The following is an 18901-nucleotide window of genomic DNA, read 5'->3' on the forward strand; positions in this document are numbered from 1 at the left end:
ACGTTGGTTTTCCCTTGAAGAGGAAAGGGTGATGCAGTAAAGTAGCGTAAGTATTTCCCTTAGTTTTTGAGAGCCAAGGTATCAATCCAGTAGGAGGCCACGCACGAGTCCCTCGCACCTACACAAACAAATAAATCCTCGCAACCAACGCAATAAAGGGGTTGTCAATCCCTTCACGGTCACTTACGAGAGTGAGATCTGATAGATATGATAAGATAATATTTTTGGTATTTTAATGATAAAGATGCAAAGTAAAGAAAGCAAAATAAAAACGGCGCCAGAAATAGCTTGTTGTCGGGAGATTAAATATGATGGAAAATAGACCCGGGGGCCAATAGGTTTCACTAGTGGCTTCTCTCGAGAGCATAAGTATTACGGTGGGTAAACAAATTACTGTTGAGCAATTGACAGAATTGAGCATAGTTGTGAGAATATCTAGGTATGATCATGTATATAGGCATCATGTCCGCGACAAGTAGACCGACTCCTGCCTGCATCTACTACTATTACTCCACACATCGACCGCTATCCAGCATGCATCTAGAGTATTAAGTTCATAAGAACAGAGTAACGCTTTAAGTAAGATGACATGATGTAGAGGGATAAACTCATGCAATATGATATAAACCCCATCTTGTTATCCTCGATGGCAACAATACAATACGTGCCTTGCTGCCCATACTGTCACTGGGGAAGGACACCGCAAGATTGAACCCAAAGCTAAGAACTTCTCCCATTGCAAGAAAGATCAATCTAGTAGGCCAAACCAAACTAATAATTCGAAGAGACTTGCAAAGATAACCAATCATACATAAAAGAATTCAGAGAAGATTCAAATATCGTTCATAGATAAACTTGATCATAAACCCACAATTCATCGGTCTCAACAAACACATCGTAAAAGAAGATTACATTGAATAGATCTCCACAAGAGAGGGGGAGAACATTGTATTGAGATCCAAAAAGAGAGAAGAAGCCATCTAGCTAATAACTATGGACCCGAAGGTCTGAGGTAAACTACTCACACATCATCGGAGAGGCTATGGTGTTGATGTAGAAGCCCTCCGCGATCGATGCCCCCTCCGGCGGAGCTCTAGAAAAGGCCCCAAGATGGAATCTCACGGGTACAGAAGGTTGCGGAGGTGGAATTAGGTTTTTGGCTCCGTATCTGGTAGTTTGGGGGTACGTAGGTATATATAGGAGGAAGAAGTACGTCGGTGGAGCAACATGGGGCCCACGAGGATGGAGGGCGCGCCCAGGGGGGTAGGCGCCCCCTACCTCGTGCCTTCCTGTTTGATGTCTTGACATAGGGTCCAAGTCCTCTGGATCACGTTCGTTCCAAAAATCACGTTCCCGAAGGTTTCATTCCGTTTGGACTTCGTTTGATATTCTTTTTCTGCGAAACTCTGAAGTAGGCAAAAAACAACAATTTTGGGCTGGGCCTCCGGTTAATAGGTTAGTCCCAAAAATAATATAAAAGTGTATAATAAAGCCCAATAATGTCCAAAACAGAATATAATATAGCATGGAACAATGAAAAATTATAGATACGTTGGAGACGTATCACCACATCGGCGGGTACTACCTGTAGTATAGAAGTACTCCAGCTGAGGATTGATGCCGGGACAAAATGTGTCACAGCCGCTGGATGAGAATTCGATGGCGCGGGAGTACGGATCGGAGCACAACAGCGGAGCAGGCAAACCGCGTCCAATCGGGTGCGGCTGTGGTAGAAAGTTGATGGTCGCCGCAGTTCAGCTGGCCCGCATGTCATGCACACAAAGGCAGAGGAGCGGTGTGGCCGAGAGGGATGAGGCGCACGTCGGCGGGATGAGGATCCCCTGACGTGAACAATCCTTCCATTCTATCACTGACATGTGGGACCCCCAAGTGTGGGTCCCACCAGTTAGCGAAGGAAAGGCAGGGTAAGGCAGTGATAGCCATGTCAGAGGATCCATGTCCACGTTGGGGGACGTCGTGCTTACAGGTAGGGTTGGAGCGGCGTCGTGGGAATCGCGTGTGGGTGTGGCAGTGGTAGAAACAAGAAATGTGATGGTCGCCGTGGTTCAACTTCCATGGACAAGCTATCATGTTTGCTGACACATGTATATCAAAACTAGAATGCTTATATTTCAAGCACGTGAACAAGTATTATTCTACTACTTTGGATCCATTGCAACGCACGGGCCAGCACATTGGTAGTAGTAGTGTCTATCTCTATCTCTAGAGGCCTTCCCTCGTTCATCCTTTTCTCTCACAAGATAAACTACTCATACAAATGCATCTTGATGTTCCGTGGAACGCACGAGGATGTTTTCTTGGGGGTCTCTCCAGCGCGGTGTGGCCGTAGTTGCAAGTTGACGCCCCTTGAGATGCCGACGTTGAGGGGCTCTCGGATTTCCTCCGATGAGCAGGTAAGATGAGTTTGATCACGTAGTAAATGCATTCTAAAGACTACTTCCGTGTCCATTTCCTAATTCTCCCCCTGCCCACTGTTTCACAGGTTAGGCTTGGTGCGAGTGGAGATTGGCTTGCATATGTACGGGAGGGTACCAACATCAATTTGCACAACATTTACAACGGTGACACAGTTCCCGTAGAACCTTTGTCCAACATTGGGATCAGCCATGCAACGGGCCACCACCTGAATTGGTACGATGGAACCACGGTGAGATTGAATAAGATAGCACGAACCTTGCACATGGCGGTCAAAGGTGTACCATGCTGTCTGCGGCCAATTTGTTGTCGTACGAGTATGAAGACGCTGTGCTCCTTTCTAACCGCATCTTCGCGGTGACAAACCAGGGGACTTGTTTCGTATGGGACACATCCTACGATATACTCCCTCTCTCCCAGTTTATTTGTTTTGAATCTTTTTGTTTTATAAGTTTCAAATTCAAATTTAGAGCTCCCCATCACATGTTGAGATTACAATGTCCATTAAATCATTGCGTGCATGTATAGTAAAGAAACAAATCTCGAGTTTGGCACGAGTTCGTGCAGCGGTAGCACCAGCCTGGCGCAGGAGTTACAGTTCCCTCTTAGGGCCCTCGGGGCTGAGCTTCAGCGCCTTACTACACCTGCCTTTGAGTCAATAACATGTGGACCCGATAGGTGGCTGGTCCACATGTAATGCTCCTGAAGGCAGAGGGGCAGTGGGGCCGAGAGGGGTGAGCCGCAGGTCGGGGGACGTGTGGTGTCATGGGTTTGTGCGACGTTGTGGGAATCGCATGTGGCTGTGGTAGAAACTTGATGCTCGCCGCATTTAAGGTGGCCCACATGTCATGAACACAAAGGCAGAGGGGCGGTGCGGCCGAGAGGGGTGAGGCGCACGTCGGGGGACGTGGTGCCGTGGGTTGGAGCAGCATCGTGGGAATCGCGAGTGGCAGTGGATGAAACGTGATGGTCGCCGTAGTTGAACTTCCATGGACAAGCTGTCCTGTCTACGGACACATGCATTGCATACCGATCACTGGAAGGAGTAGTAGAGAAAGCTAGGCGGATAAATAGTTCCTTATAGTCAAGCGGACCCATGCTACTACTTGTTCCAAAGACATGCACACCATCGAAATAGTCCATCTATATCAATATACATAGAGAGGGAATATTTTTTTACAAGAGAGGAAATAGTTCATCCATCCATAATGCCCTGCTGCTGGTGCAGCATCTTCTTCTTCTTCTCATTTTCTGTGGGAGACGGCTTCGCAACAAGCTCTCTGGACCTTGCAACTATCTCGAAACTCACACGGGCATCGAGGGCAGCATATTTTATCCGCTCGTATGTCAAGGGATAATTCTCCCATCCAAACAACCTTAATGCCAGCGTCTCGTCACCCTTCTGAAGATTTGTTCCTAGCACAAAATTTGCTACGTCGAATAGGGATGGTGTCGGTTTATCACAATCTTCTACAGGAATTTTTATTTTGGTTTGTAGGTCAGCGATGCTTTTGAAATCAAGGTTGTACGGCTCCAACTTCTGTTTGTCCCCTGCGATGGCTGCCCCACAGAAGTATATGTCCTCCCGAGACAAGAAATCATGAAGCTCACCTGCTATGGAGGGCACGTGTATGATGTGGTACACCAAAACATCATCTTCGAGGCACAGCTGAAGGACAGCGGCGCGTTGGATCTTCCCAGTGGCACGCTCCGTGTACTCTGCATCGAGACTGATGACATTCATCTCCACCTTTTGGAGGGAGTTGGAAACATTGTTGATCCACTTCCGAACAACCATTGGGTGGTCGGTGACTGTGGGAACCATGCTCAACGAGACTTCGATGAGGACATGTTGGACGCTAAAAACCTGCATCTCGAGCTCTTTCGCCATTTGGAACCACTGGACCGGAGGGCTATGGTTTGGAGAATTAGGATTAGATGGGTAGTCTAACTAAAGAAGATGATTATTTATAGGGGCTTCGGAATTACTCCAGGAGGATGTGAAGAGGTTAAAGCAATGTGAATGAAGTGTGGTTTGGATGCAAATGAAGATCAAGGAGTAGTGAAAAAGCCGAGGAAAATCGGTTCCCGATGGAGAAGTAAATGGGAGAAGTTATGCGCATGCATGAGGAGAGCTGCGGTGGATTGACTGCTGCATGCAATGGATTGGACGGGCTCTTCGGTTGCCTTTTCTCTCTCCCACGCGCACAGAATGGCCCACTTGCATGCTGCAGTTTATTGGCTGGAGTCTGGCTGCAGCTGCTCATGCGTACGCTAATTAATGCTGTGAATGCGGGGCATGGAGGGAAATGGGCGCATGCAAAAGGGTATATACGTAGACTAATTAGAGAAATACTGAAAAAAGTTATGCGCAGACAAAAGAGGACCGGAGGGAGTACTACTCATGTTCCTACTACAGTTAAGGAATATGCGGTTATCCTCAAACAAGAAAAGTCCTTCTTCGCGCTTGCGCATGCACGAGAATTTGGTTCTGCTCGCAATATGGATGATAGCTGGAGGATGAAGTGAACCCAGAGGCATGCTAGCATGGGAGTACTACACATGTTCCTACTACTCCTACTAGCAGTAGTAGTACAACTGTGGTACACTTGATGGTCAAAATACTATTATTCATCCGGTCCTCATAGTGAAGTGACAAGACCCTACGCCCGAGGTGACACCAGTCTAGGCGGCGTGTCCGGGTTACCAAAGTCAGCCTCACCTTGTGCACTGTGCAGTCACTGTCACCGCGGCTGTATAGCATGTGAAAGTGCGTTATATCGACTAGAGGGGGGGGGTGAATAGGCGACTTCTATGAATTCTTCACAGAGGAATTTGCGGGTGAGGAAATTCCTTAGCGAAGAGCTACTTGCAGCAGAATAAGTACTAAAGAGTAAGCATAGCAGAACATAGGCATGGTCATCATGATGAAATGAAGACAAACACAGAGTACATAAAGCGTAAACACAGGATAACACAGGATGAAGACAAACAGACTGAAGAAATTGAACTGAGGAAATTGAGAAATTCTTCTGTCAAAGTCTTCAAACACAGATATGACAAGCACACAACACAGTAATGAGGAAATGAAAGAGTTGAGGAAATAGAACCAGTAAGCTTGGTGAAGACAATGATTTGGTAGACCAGTTCCAACTGCTGTCTCAGTTGTACATCTGGTTGGAGCGGCTAGGTATTTAAACCCGAGGACACACAGTCCCGGACACACAGTCCTCACCGTATTCTCCTTGAACTAAGGTCACACAGACCTCGTCCAATCACTCATGGTAAGTCTTCAGGTGACTTCCGAACCTTCACAAACTTGGTCACTCGGCGATCCACAATTCCTCTTGGATGCTCTAGACCATGACGCCTAACCTTCTGGAAGAAGCACATTCTTCAAAGGTAACAAGCGTCGGATCCACGCAGGATCAATCTCTTCAGTGATGCTCAATCACTTTGGGCTTGTAGGTGTTTGGGTTTGGGTTTTCCTCACTTGATGATTTTCGCTCAAAGTCCTCGGAGGATGGGATGCTCTCAAATGACAAATGTCAGTTTCTCTCGGAGCAGCCAACCAGCTAGTGGTTGTAGGGGGCGGCTATTTATAGCCTAGGGAGCAGCCCAACATGATACGACATAAATGCCCTTCAATGATATGACTGTTAGGTGGGTAGATATTTTGGGACAGCTGGCGCATAGCACAGCAACGGTCGGAAATTTGAGTATCAAATTCCTCAGGGCTATCATGTTCCTCACTGTGTAGGAAATCCGCACTGGCGAATTCCTGACTCCTCAGTCAGAACAAATTCCTCAGAGACCAGAAGAACTTCGTCTCTGTCACTGAAGAATATGACTGAACTGTATGATATTTCCAATGGCTTCACTCGAAGGGATTGGTAGGTGTAGGATTTTGAGTTGAGCATCACATGGAAATTTTTCCTTAGTATTTCCTCGACCCCCTTTAATAGTACGGTGTTTCCTATGACTCAAGAAAGAGAAAATGAAACTACGAAAACAAAAGTCTTCATGCTACATGTTCCTCAAATGAATACCAAGTCTTCAAGGTCATACCAATTTCTTCACTTTCAAAGTCTTCAGAAAGTCTTCAGAAATCCAAAGTCTTCAGTCGAAGAACTTCATTTTTAGGGGTCGACTTTCTCTGTAAATATCAAACTCCCCATAGACTTATAGACCTGTGTACACTCATAAACACATTAGTCCCTTAACCTATAAGTCTTCAATACACCAAAATCACTAAGGGGCACTAGATGCACTTACAATCTCCCCCTTTTTGGTGATTGATGACAATGTAGGTTAAGTTTTTCAACGGGGATAAACATATGAAGTGTAAATACTGATATTGAGGAATTTGATTGCAAGATATAGAAGAACTCCCCCTGAAGATGTGCATAGTGAGGAATTTTCTTTTGAAGCGATGCACACTTGAAGAGTTGAATCATGGAGATCTCCCCCTATATCTTGTAATTCATACACGCATTTGACATAATATATGAAGAATTTGAAATGCATGATGAAATATGGTGACTGATGTAATTTAGCATGCGTGCAATAACATTAATGAGGAATAAGCATGCAGAAGAAACATCAAAAGTATCAGGCCACCATAGAGTTTTAAGTTTACAACTCGATCCAACAAAGTCATCAGAAGAACGAGAGTTGTAACTTCGAAAAAAAAACGCCCATAAAAGATAGACCCGCTTGAAGACTAACTCAAATTTCTCCCCCTTTGTCATCGAATGACCAAAAGGTTCAAAAATGAGGACTAATGCCCCTGAAGAATATCAAGTTGATGAAGGAGCGCCAGCGTTGTTGGGGTCGTTTGTTGATCTAGGGCCTGCCGCAGTGTCGTCCAAGTCTTCATGCTCATCAGTTTCACGCGATGAAGAATAGGAGCTGGCCACCAAGGAAGGAACCTTGACCTTCTTGTATTTCTTCGGTGGAGGTGCAGACCAGTCAAAGTCCTCCTTGAGACCCATGTTCTTCAGATCTTCTTCGTTGTAAATGTGAGACCAAACAACCCAGGTGCGACTGAAGACTTCATGGAGGTAGTAATGGTTTTTCTTCACTGCATTATGTGTAGCAGTCATGTTGTGAAGAATTGAACCAAACTGACACTTAACCCATTTATGGTTTCGATCCACCTTCTGGTGAAGACTTAGCATAAGTTCACGGTCAGTCATCACACGAGGAGCAGTAGCTTGAGGATTTGGCTTGGAGGCATGGGCAGCAGAATCATGAGTGGCAGAGTCATCATTGGTGGAATAAGATGCAGCCTTGCGAAATTGACCATCCAATGGACGAATGCCTTCATCTATAATAGCTGGTGCCTTGCCCTTTTCGTCAGCTGAGGAATAGGTCCACTTGAGGACTTCAATCGGGGCAAGTAGCTGAGGTGATTCTGAAAATCAGCTTTGTAGTTGAGTGAAGACCTTGTTCTGATGAATCTCATAATCCACGGTGCATAAGGCTTCAGCTCAAACGGTGAAAGTGCAACATTTGCCAGAGTCCAGATGAAGAAATCGTGATAATTGACAGGAATTCCATGAATGATGTTGAAAACCAGATTCTTCATGATGCCAACAATTTCCTCATCAAACGAGTCGTGGCCTTTGATTGGACTCATAGTCTTTGTCAGAATGCGATAGACTGTCCTTGGTACATACTGCAATTCCTTCACGAGGAATTTTGTCCTTGAGGCTTGACCTGGTTTCAATGGCTTCATCAGCACTTGCATATAGTGATCAGTAAGCTCAGGTTCTTGGTACATGCAACGAGCTCCTTCAGGTGGAGAACTGATGGGTAGGGCATGAAGTAATTCAGTGGCCAGTGCCTTATAGTGAGTATTTCAGTCATCCAGTCCAAAACCCAGGAGTTCACATTGTCAGGATCTCCTGTGATGTGCAAAGTTGCGTAGAATTGAAGAATGAGTTCTTCATTCCAATCAACTATGTCTGTGAAAAAGTTGAGGAGGCCTGTGTCATGAAGCACACTAAGGATAGGAGTGAAGCATGGCAGTGATTCCATGTCCACATGAGGAATATGCTCGTGGTCGAAGACTTTGTCCTTGTTGAAGAGTAGTGAAGAATAGAAGTTGGCCTGGCTGGCGGTCCAGAAGCGCTTCCTTCTAAGACGAGCAGAATCATAGGGATTGTAGTCAGTGAAGGACACGTGCTCGCCAAAGAAATCATCAGCCTTGAATTTCTGCTTCTTTGAGAATGGATCCTTTGGCTTGGGCTGAGGAGTGTCAGTCAATTGCATTATCACCTCAGGAATCGCAATCTCAGGTTCTTCAGGCTGAGGAATTTCAGCTTCTACTCCAGTGACAGCCTGGGTCTTCAATTCTTCATTTACATTTTCTTCAGCACTAGTGGCTGGAATTTCTTCATGGACAGATGGGGTTGCACGAGGTTCATCAGATCCCATTTGAACTGTAGTTGCTGGGGACTGAGGAATTTGTTGTAATGGCGTGAAGAGTGGAGAGTTGGGGTGCTGACTTACCCAAAAGTCATCATTCAGCACAGGTGTGGTACAGCCAATGCCCACATCTTCACCTTCCATTTCTTCAACGCCGGCCTCTTCAGAAGTAAACTGAGGCATAGGCGAGGAAACAGCTGGAGTTGAAGGGATTTCATCCACTTCAATTTCTTCATCCATCTGCTCTGACGTAGCAGCAGAAGGATTTTCTTCATCATATCCGCTAGGGATCACGTATTCTTCATCAAAAGGGACGATTTCCTTTGATGGCATGGTAGTGAGAGGAACAGCATCAATTGGGTTTGCAAATGAGCAGGTCATTGACTTCATCTTCTTCGGAGCTGAAGAATATGATGAAGTTGATGCCTTCCTTTTCTTCACTGTTGCACGCTCTGCAGCCTTGGTCTTCTTTGCATCTGATGCAGATGGAAGAATTGGAGTTGGGGTAGGCGCAGGAGGAGTAGAGGAATGTGGTTGATTTTCTTCAGGCACAACTGATGTAGTTTCCCTGACCTCTTCATTTTCTTCAGGCGCACCACTAGTGGATGCCCTGGCAATTTATCAGCGGCTGGAATGCAGTCATCAGCCCTGGAACTCACATTTTCTTCAGCAGCCTGAGGACTTTGATTTCACACTGGATCTTCACAAGATCATCAGTTGTCATAGAGACAACGTTGTTCTTCAGGAATTTCTCCTTCCTGTACTGCGCTTTCTTGATCTGCCTGGCCTTCTCAAATTTCCATTTCTCTTCTTGGATGAAGGCAGTCAGCATATGATTTTGGCCAGGAGTCAGCTTGAAGTCAGGCATAGGAGTGTTTGGGTCCTTGTGCCAAAGATCAATGTAATCAAGGATCAACTTTGGATCCAAAAGCAGAGGCACATTTGTGCCCTTGGCTCTAGCGGCACTGACTTGCCTATCTCTGATGATTTCAGCAAGTTCTTCATCATCAGCTTCGTCTTCTTCAGACGGCACTTGGAAGGCGACCTGCTTCTTGTGAGGACTTGGGCGAGAACCTCGTCCAGCAGTGGTCTTTGTCTTCAGCAGAGAGAGTCCTGTTGAAGAATTTGGAGCAGCTGAGGAACTAGCTGAAGCTCTTGAGGCAATAGAGATCCCTGTAGTCCTTTGGCACGTGGCAAGATGCACAGGTGCTGAGGATTTGGTCAGAGCAGCTGAGGAATTATGCGGAGGAGCAGAGGATTTTGGAGGAGCAGGAGCAGGAGCAGCGTGAGGAATTGGCCGTGAGGGCTTTGAGGATTCTGGCCATGAGGGCATTGCTGAAGAACTTGGCCTTGAGGGCATTGAAGGTGAAGCACTTGGCTTACGCGCAGGCTTCTTTGCCATGGATTTCTTCAGCTTGACAGAGGCCTCAGCGGCAGCAGCAGCAGCAGCAGAGTCTTCATTGAATTTCCTCACTGCTTCTCTGGCTTGTCTAGCCAGCTTGGCCTGGTGCTTGGCCCATTCATCAGGATAATCCTCACCACGCTTGAGGCTGGTGGGATCAGCTTCTTGGCCAGGTGCCAACGGAGGTCTTGGGCATGGAGGATTGAGTGCGAATTTCTTCATGTACTTGGGAGTCAGATACCTGTACTCCCTCCACTCTCTTGCCCATCTCCTCTCTATCTTCTGAATGCGCACCTTGTGCTGATTTTTATCTTCCTCAGGGGGTGTGCAGTACCCAACATAGATGTCCTTAGGGATTTCAAATGCAGTATTGACCTCAGGCCTCTTTCCTCATTTCTGTGGCTTCTTTCCATCAGCCATTTTCTTCAGATGAGGAATTTGAACAATTGAATTCTCTGAAGAAGTATGCAACTTTTCTTCGAGGAACGCTGCAAATGAGTTAAGTTGATGAGAACCTAGAGATTCAGCAGCGGACATGAGTACCTGTGAACAGAGTATAGTTGCGAGGAATTTGGAGAGGTCATATGCGTTCCCAGAAGGTTTTTTAAAAAGAACAAGTTTGAGGAATTTGACCAGATGAGTCTTGAAGAATTTCACTAAGCGTTCTTTGTCTTAGGTTCCAGAGTTGTATAGATCGAAGATCCACACAATTGAGGAATCTTGAAGAAAAATTATTGCTTAGAGAAACGAATCAAGAACAGATGACATGTGAGGTGTTTAGTGTGTGGAGAATTTGAAGAATAAACACCTTTGAAGATTTTGTAGAAATCATTTGAATCAAAGAGGGCAGTAAAAGTAACTTTTAATTACCCAGGACAAAGAACACGATGAACTGTGAGGTAGAGATGAGAAGTTCGTCTGTGCAGATCTTCCACGCCCTAAGTCAGCAGAGGAAGACGGCTACGGCGGCGGCGGAGTGAAGATTTCCGCGGCCGGCGCGAGTGCGGCGGCGACGAGGTCGAGGCAGTGAAGCTCTTCCTCACCAGCGACGATGAAATAGCGGCGGCGCTAGGGTTTGAGAAGCTCGAGCTGGAGAGAGGTCGAGCGGAGTAAAGGAAGTGAGGAAGGGGAGAGGGGGTATTTATAGCCACGGTGAAAAACTGTTCGCCCGAAGATTTTGGACGAACGTGCCCCTGACCCTTCTCATTCGCTTGACTGTGTCACCCACGTGCTGAGAAGTGGAGATCGTGTTAGATCATGGGTGAATAGGTAAGTATTTCGTGGGATGCGGAACGGTTTGAGCGGCAAAGCCGAAAATTTGGATAAGATAAGTTAAAAGTTCCGTTCGCAAATTCTTCAGCTGACAAGGATACAGTGAAGATTTTGAACGAGTTTCAAATAGAACGCACATGAAGAATTTGTGAATAGATTGGGTTGAGTATAGCATAGAGGGCGAAGGGTCCGATCACATTCACTTAGCAGAAAAACCAACTTGAAGAATTAGCCATAAGTGAATGTTGTAGAGGACATAAACATATATATATATATATATATATATATATATATATATATATATATATATATATAGCCAATGAAGAAAACGACGGAAACAGTGAAGACAATGCAAAGTTGAAGAAAATGAACAACTGAGGAAAAAGTCAAATTGAAGATTTTCAACTTTTGGTGGTGGCGTGACCCACCGTATAAGAATGATGATTTCAGACACCGCGTACAATTTTCGTAGGGTTCTGAGAATCAAATTCTTCGTTAATTTATTCACACTTAGAGTGTTATTCTTCATTGATTGAAGAAAAACGTTTCTTCATGTGTTGCACATCTAAGTCATCAATTTTGCATAAGTGTTAGGATGAGTGTCCTTTTCAAAGAACATTCGAAGGTTCTAAGATATTTAGCTCACACCGCAAATTGCTAAATCTCTTCTCATCCAAGGGCTTTGTGAAGATATCGGCTAGCTGTTCTTCAGTCTTCACATGCTCAATAGAAATGTCGCCCTTCAACACATGATCACAAAGAAAATGATGACGAATCTGAATGTGCTTTGTCTTCGAGTGCTGAACTGGGTTGTGAGCAATCTTGATGGCACTCTCATTGTCACGGTAGAGAGGCACATTCTTCATGTTGACGCCATAGTCCTTGAGAGTTTTCTTCATCCATAGCAATTGAGCACATCAAGAACCAGCAGCAATGTACTCAGCTTCAGCAGTAGACAGTGATACGCAGTTCTGTTTCTTCGAGGACCAACAGACCAAAGATCGTCCGAGGAAATGACATGTACCAGATGTTGACTTGCGGTCCACACGATCACCAGCATAGTCAGAGTCAGAATATCCAATGAGATCAAAAGCCGAGCCTTGGGGTACCATAATCCAAGTGTTGGTGTGTGAGCTAGATATCGAAGAATATGCTTCACAGCCTTATGGTGTGATTCCTTCGGTGTAGCTTGAAATCGGGCACACATGCAAACACTAAGCATAATATCTGGCCTAGATGCACATAAATACAATAAAGAACCAATCATGGAGCGGTATACCTTTTGATCGAAGTAAATACCATTTTCATCAGTGCACAGATGGCCATTTGTGGTCATCGGAATTTTGACGCCTTTGCAATCTTGCATGCCGAATTTCCTCAGTACATCCTTGAGGTATTTCTCCTGAGATATGTATATGCCATTGCGCTGTTGACGAATTTGAAGACCTAAGAAGAATTTCAATTCTCCCATCATAGACATTTGATATTCTTCACTCATCATATAGGCAAATTCATCACTATAACGTTGGTCAGTACAACCAAAGATAATATCATCAACATATATTTGGCACACAAACAATTCACCATCATAAGATTTAGTGAAAAGAGTAGGGTCGAGTGAACCGGGTTTGAAGCCTTTCTTCATGAGGAATTCCTTCAAAGTATCATACCATGCCCGAGGGGCCTGCTTGAGGCCATAGAGGGCCTTATTGAGTCTGAAGACTTTGTCAGGATGCTTTGGATCTTCAAAACCTGGGGGTTGAGCAACATATACTTCTTCCTCAAGCTTACCATTGAGGAATGCACTTTTCACATCCATTTGATATAAAGTGATATCATGATGGTTAGCATAAGCAAGTAATATGTGAATAGCTTCAAGTCTAGCAACAGGTGCAAAAGTTTCATAGAAATCAATTCCTTCAACCCGTGTGTAGCCTTGAGCTACAAGCCGTGCCTTATTCCTCACCACAAGGCCATTTTCATCTTGCTTGTTGCGGTAGATCCACTTTGTGCCAATGATATTGTACTTGCGAGGATCTGGACATTTAACCAGTTCCCAGACGTTGTTGAGCTCGAATTGATGTAATTCTTCTTGCATGGCATGAATCCTCTCAGGCTCCAGAAATGCTTCATCTACCTTAGTGGGATCCGTGATAGAGACAAAAGCATAGTGCCCACAAAAGTTAGATAAATGTGAAGCTTTTGAGCGTGTGAGAGGACCTGGTGCTTCAATGTCATCGATGATCTTTTCAACTTGCACTTCTTTTGCAACGCAAGGATGAGCTGGTTGTCGTCGAGGAATTTGATCAGCATTTTCTTCACGTGCATTAGCTCGACGTTCTTCACGTTCTGGAATGAATTCTTCAGCAGATTCTTCGGTAGGAATGACATCCTCAGTAGCCTTGAACTTGATAGTTTCCTCAGGTGCTGGTTCATCTATCACAGAGGGTAGGTGCTCTCTTTGCGAGCCATTAGTTTCATCGAACCGCACATCTACAGTTTCAACAACCTTGTGAAGAACGTTGTTGAAGACTCTGTAGGTGTGCGGGTCCTTTCCGTAACCAAGCATAAAACCTTCATGTGCTTTCGGTGCAAATTTAGCATTGTGATGAGGATCTCTAATCCAACATTTAGCACCGAAGACTTTGAAATAACTCACATTGGGTTTCTTGTCAGTGAGGAGTTCATAGGCAGTCTTCTTGAAGAATTTGTGAAGATATACCCTGTTGATGATGTGGCATGCAGTATAAATTGCCTCAATCCAGAAGTGACGAGGCGTCTTGTACTCATCAAGCATAGTGCGAGCCATCTCAACAAGAGTTCCGTTCTTGCGCTCCACGACGCCATTCTGCTGAGGAGTGTAAGGAGCAGATAACTCATGAGTAATACCAAGTTCATCAAGATAGTCATTAAGACCAGAATTCTTGAACTCAGTTCCATTGTCATTTCTGATGTGCTTGATTTTCACACCGAAGTTGGTTGAAGCCCTCGAGGAAAATCGTTTGAAGACTTCCTGCACTTCATGTTTGTAAGTGACAATATGTACCCAAGTGTAACGAGAGTAATCATCAACAATAACAAAGCCATAGAGAGATGCATCATTTGTGACTGATGAGTAATGGTTAGGACCGAAGAGATCCATATGAAGCAATTCAAATGGTCGAGTAGTGGTCATGATAGTCTTTGCTGGATGCTTAGCCTTGGTCATCTTTCCAGCTTCACAGGCTGCGCATAAGTGATCCTTGAGGAATTTGACATTCTCAATGCCAATGACGTGCTTCTTCTTCGCAAGCGTGTGCAAATTCCTCATGCCTGCATGACCAAGTCGTCGATGCCATAGCCAGCCTTTTGAAGCTTTTGCAAGTAGGCACACGGCTGGTTGCGGTCCTGTAGAGAAATCAATAATATACAAGTCTCCTCTCCTAAAGCCTTCGAAGACTTTGGAATTGTCAGCTTCCATAACCACAACACAACGATACTTGCCAAAGACAACAACCATATCAAGATCACAAAGCATTGAGACAGACATGAGGTTGTATCCTAAGGACTCGATAAGCATGACTTTGTCCATGTGTCGATCTTTGTGATCGCAACCTTACCTAGATATAATACCTGACTTTTGCCTTTGTCAGCGAAGATGATATGCTTCAGATGCGATGGTGATAAGGGAGCATCCATCAATAGATTCTTGTCACTAGTCATGTGATTTGTACATCCACTATCGAGGACCCACTCAGTGGCTTTGGGTTGATCATCCTGCAGATGAATTAGTGCAGCTTACGAACTTCATATACTTCATCAGTGAAGAATATGACATCACAATTCATCAGACCAATTTCATCAAGCAATGCAACAGTTAAAACAGTATGAGGACGTGAGAAATGAAAGTTCATTTCTTCATGATTAGCCTGCGTCCTTTCAGGCACTTTTCAGGTCTCTAGCAAATTCTTCAGACGTTTGAGCACATTTGGAGACCTGACCCTACATAAGAGATTAGTCCTTTTTCTTCACCACCCACATCTGAAGGGGTGGCAAAGAGTTCATCACTCTGCGAGCTCCATACGAGAAAGGTGGCATAGAAGCCAATCCATTTCGTTTCACATAAGAGGAGTTAGGGTAAGCATATGAATAAGTAGAGAAATTCTTCGAGGACTTATGAACATAATGATTAGAAGAATAATGCTCATATTCATAGCCCTTAGCTCTTCCCTGCGAAACAGAGTTGTTAGCACGATGATGTTCATATGAGGACTTTGATCCTTTTGAGGAATATGATCCACGTGAGGAATTCGATCCGTATGAGGACTTGGATCCATATGAAGAATTTGGTCCATATGAAGAATTTGATCTGGGGTTCCTATTCTTCACAGGTGGTGTCATGAGGACATTCACCTGAAGACTTTCAAGGCACCTTTTGGGAACCCAGATTTTCTTCATAGGAGAACTGTTCCTGCAGTTAGTGCCAACATATCTAGCAAATACTTCACCATTCTGATTTTTAAACAGTTTATAGTTGGAGTCAAATGACTCATCAGAAGAATGAGAAGATTCACATGTAAAGCCAGATAAATTAGATGGATCAACTGGAGGTCCCTTTGCAGCAACCCATGAGGTTTTGGGGTACTGCTTAGGCTTCCAATATGTACCATCAGCATTGAGTTTCCTCTCAAAGGCAATACCCTCTTTCCTAGGGTTCCTATTGAGGATCTGCTTTTTAAGCACATCACAAAGAGTCTGATGCCCTTTGAGGCTTTTGTACATGCCTGTCATGTACAATTCCTTCAGCCCTGCATCGTCAGTGATACTAGCAATGTCCTTAGATGAGGAATTAGTGATAGCAGAGACAGTTGAAGAATTTGTAGCATTAGAAGCATTTGAACATTCAGGTGAAGAATTAGCAGATTCACGTTCAATGCATTTCAAACATGGAGGAACAAATTCTTCCTGAGCAGCGCTGATTTGTTGAGCAAGTAATGAATCGCGCTCCTTCTGAAGATCTTCATAACTCACTCTTAGCTTCTCAAGATCTTGCTTTCTTTGAAGAAATTCATAAGAAAGCTTCTCATGATCAGATACGAGAGTGTTATGATGACCTTGAAGGTTGTCAAATCTAGACTGAAGTCTCTGAAGATTTTCAGTCAAGGTTTTAGTGCGATCCATTTCTTCACCCAACATATCATCACTTTTATCTAGCATGTTTTGAACCTTTTCCAAGGCCTTTTGTTGTTTAGTGGCAATACAAACAAGCTTGGTATAGCTAGGTCCAAAATCATCATCAGATTCATCATCACTAGACTCGGATGAGGAACATTCAGTTACCTTGGCACCTTTTGCCATGAGGCATGGTGCAGAAGATGATGGTTCAGGTTCGAAAGTCATCGTTTTGAGTGATTCCTTGAAATCCTCAAACCAGGGATCATGACAAGTTCAATGACCTTCATAGACGTCAAAGATTCGGTCCCAGATAAGCTTCGCATTGCAAAGATGCATAATGCGGCTGAATTCATCTCTGGATAGGCAGGAACAGATGATATCCTTCGCCATGATGTCAAGTCGAGTGTACTTGCGAATATCATCAGTGTCCGCCATCTTGCATAGATCGGTAAGACCAATCTCAGTGACGGTCCACAGCTCGCTGTTCTGTGCCATGAGGCGCTTCCTCATCATGGCCTTCCACTTGGGATAATCATGACCGTCAAAGATGGGGCATGTCACTTTCTTCATACCTGCGGTCGACATAACTAAAACTCCAGGCGGTTAAACCAAAATCACATAGAACAAGCGAGTACCTTGCTCTGATACTAATTGAAAGTGCGTTATATCGACTAGAGGGGGGGGGGGTGAATAGGCGATTTTTATGAATTCTTCACTGAGGAATTTGCGGGTGAGGAAATTCCTTAGCGAAGAACTACTTGCAGCGGAATAAGTACTCAAGAGTAAGCATAGCAGAACATAGGCATAGTCATCATGATGAAATGAAGACAAACACAGAGTACAGAAAGCGTAAACACATGATAGCACAGGATGAAGACAAAAAGACTGAAGAAATTGAACTGAGGAAATTGAGAAAGTCTTCTGTCAAAGTCTTCAAAAACAAATATGACAAGCACACAACACAGTAATGAGGAAATGAAAGAGTTGAGGAAATAGAACCAGTAAGCTTGGTGAAGACAATGATTTGGTAGACCAGTTCCAACTGCTGTCTCAGTTGTACATCTGGTTGAAGCGGCTAGGTATTTAAACCTGAGGACACATAGTCCCGGACACACAGTCCTCACCGTATTCTCCTTGAACTAAGGTCACACAGACCTCATCCAATCACTCGTGGTAAGTCTTCAGGTGACTTCCGAACCTTCACAAACTCGGTCACCCGGCGATCCACAATTCCTCTTGGATGCTCTAGACCATGACGCCTAACCGTCTGGAAGAAGCACGGTCTTCAAAGGTAACAAACATCGGATCCACGCAGGATCAATCTCTTCAGTGATGCTCAATCACTTTGGGCTTGTAGGTGTTTGGGTTTGGGTTTCCCTCACTTGATGATTTTCGCTCAAAGTCCTCGGAGGATGGGATGCTCTCAAATGACAAATGTCAGTTTCTCTCGGAGCAGCCAACCAGCTAGTGGTTGTAGGGGGCAGCTATTTATAGCCTATGGAGCAGCCCGACATGATAAGACATAAATGCCCTTCAATGATATGACCGTTAGGTGGGTAGATATTTTGGGACAGCTGGCACATAGCACAGCAACGGTCGGAAATTTGAGTATCAAATTCCTCACGGCTATCATGCTCCTCACTGTGTAGGCAATCCGCACTGGCGAATTCCTAACTCCTCAGTCAGAACAAATTCCTCAGAGACCAGAAGAACTTCGTCTCTGTCACTGAAGAATATGACTGAACTGTATGAGATTTCCAATGGCTTCACTCGAAGGGATTGGTAGGTGTAGGATTTTGAGTTGAGCATCACATGGAAATTTTTCCTTAGTATTTCCTCGACCCCCTTTAACAGTACGGTGTTTTATATGACTCAAGAAAGAGAAAATGAAACTACGAAAACAAAAGTCTCCACGCTACATGTTCCTCAAATGAATACCAAGTCTTCGAGGTCACACCAATTTCTTCACTTTCAAAGTCTTCAGATAGTCTTCAGAAATCCAAAGTCTTCAGTCGAAGAACTTCATTTTTAGGGGTCGACTTTCTCTGCAAATATCAAACTCCTCATAGACTTATAGACCTGTGGACACTCATAAACACATTAGTCCCTTAACCTATAAGTCTTCAATACACCAAAATCACTAAGGGGCACTAGATGCACTTACAGCATGCCTCGCCTCGTCTCCCTCTCCCCTAGCACCACCCC

The 18901-nt window shown here is 44.6% G+C and overlaps 1 pseudogene; it reads right to left on the reverse strand.

Annotated features, from left to right (window-relative positions):
• LOC123076265 (uncharacterized) overlaps positions 1-17266 on the reverse strand; it is a 59445-nt pseudogene extending 42179 nt beyond the window's left edge.
• Positions 17267-18901: the final 1635 nt, after the last annotated feature.

This window comes from Triticum aestivum, chromosome 3D (assembly GCF_018294505.1).
Source record: "Triticum aestivum cultivar Chinese Spring chromosome 3D, IWGSC CS RefSeq v2.1, whole genome shotgun sequence".
NCBI lineage: Eukaryota > Viridiplantae > Streptophyta > Magnoliopsida > Poales > Poaceae > Triticum > Triticum aestivum.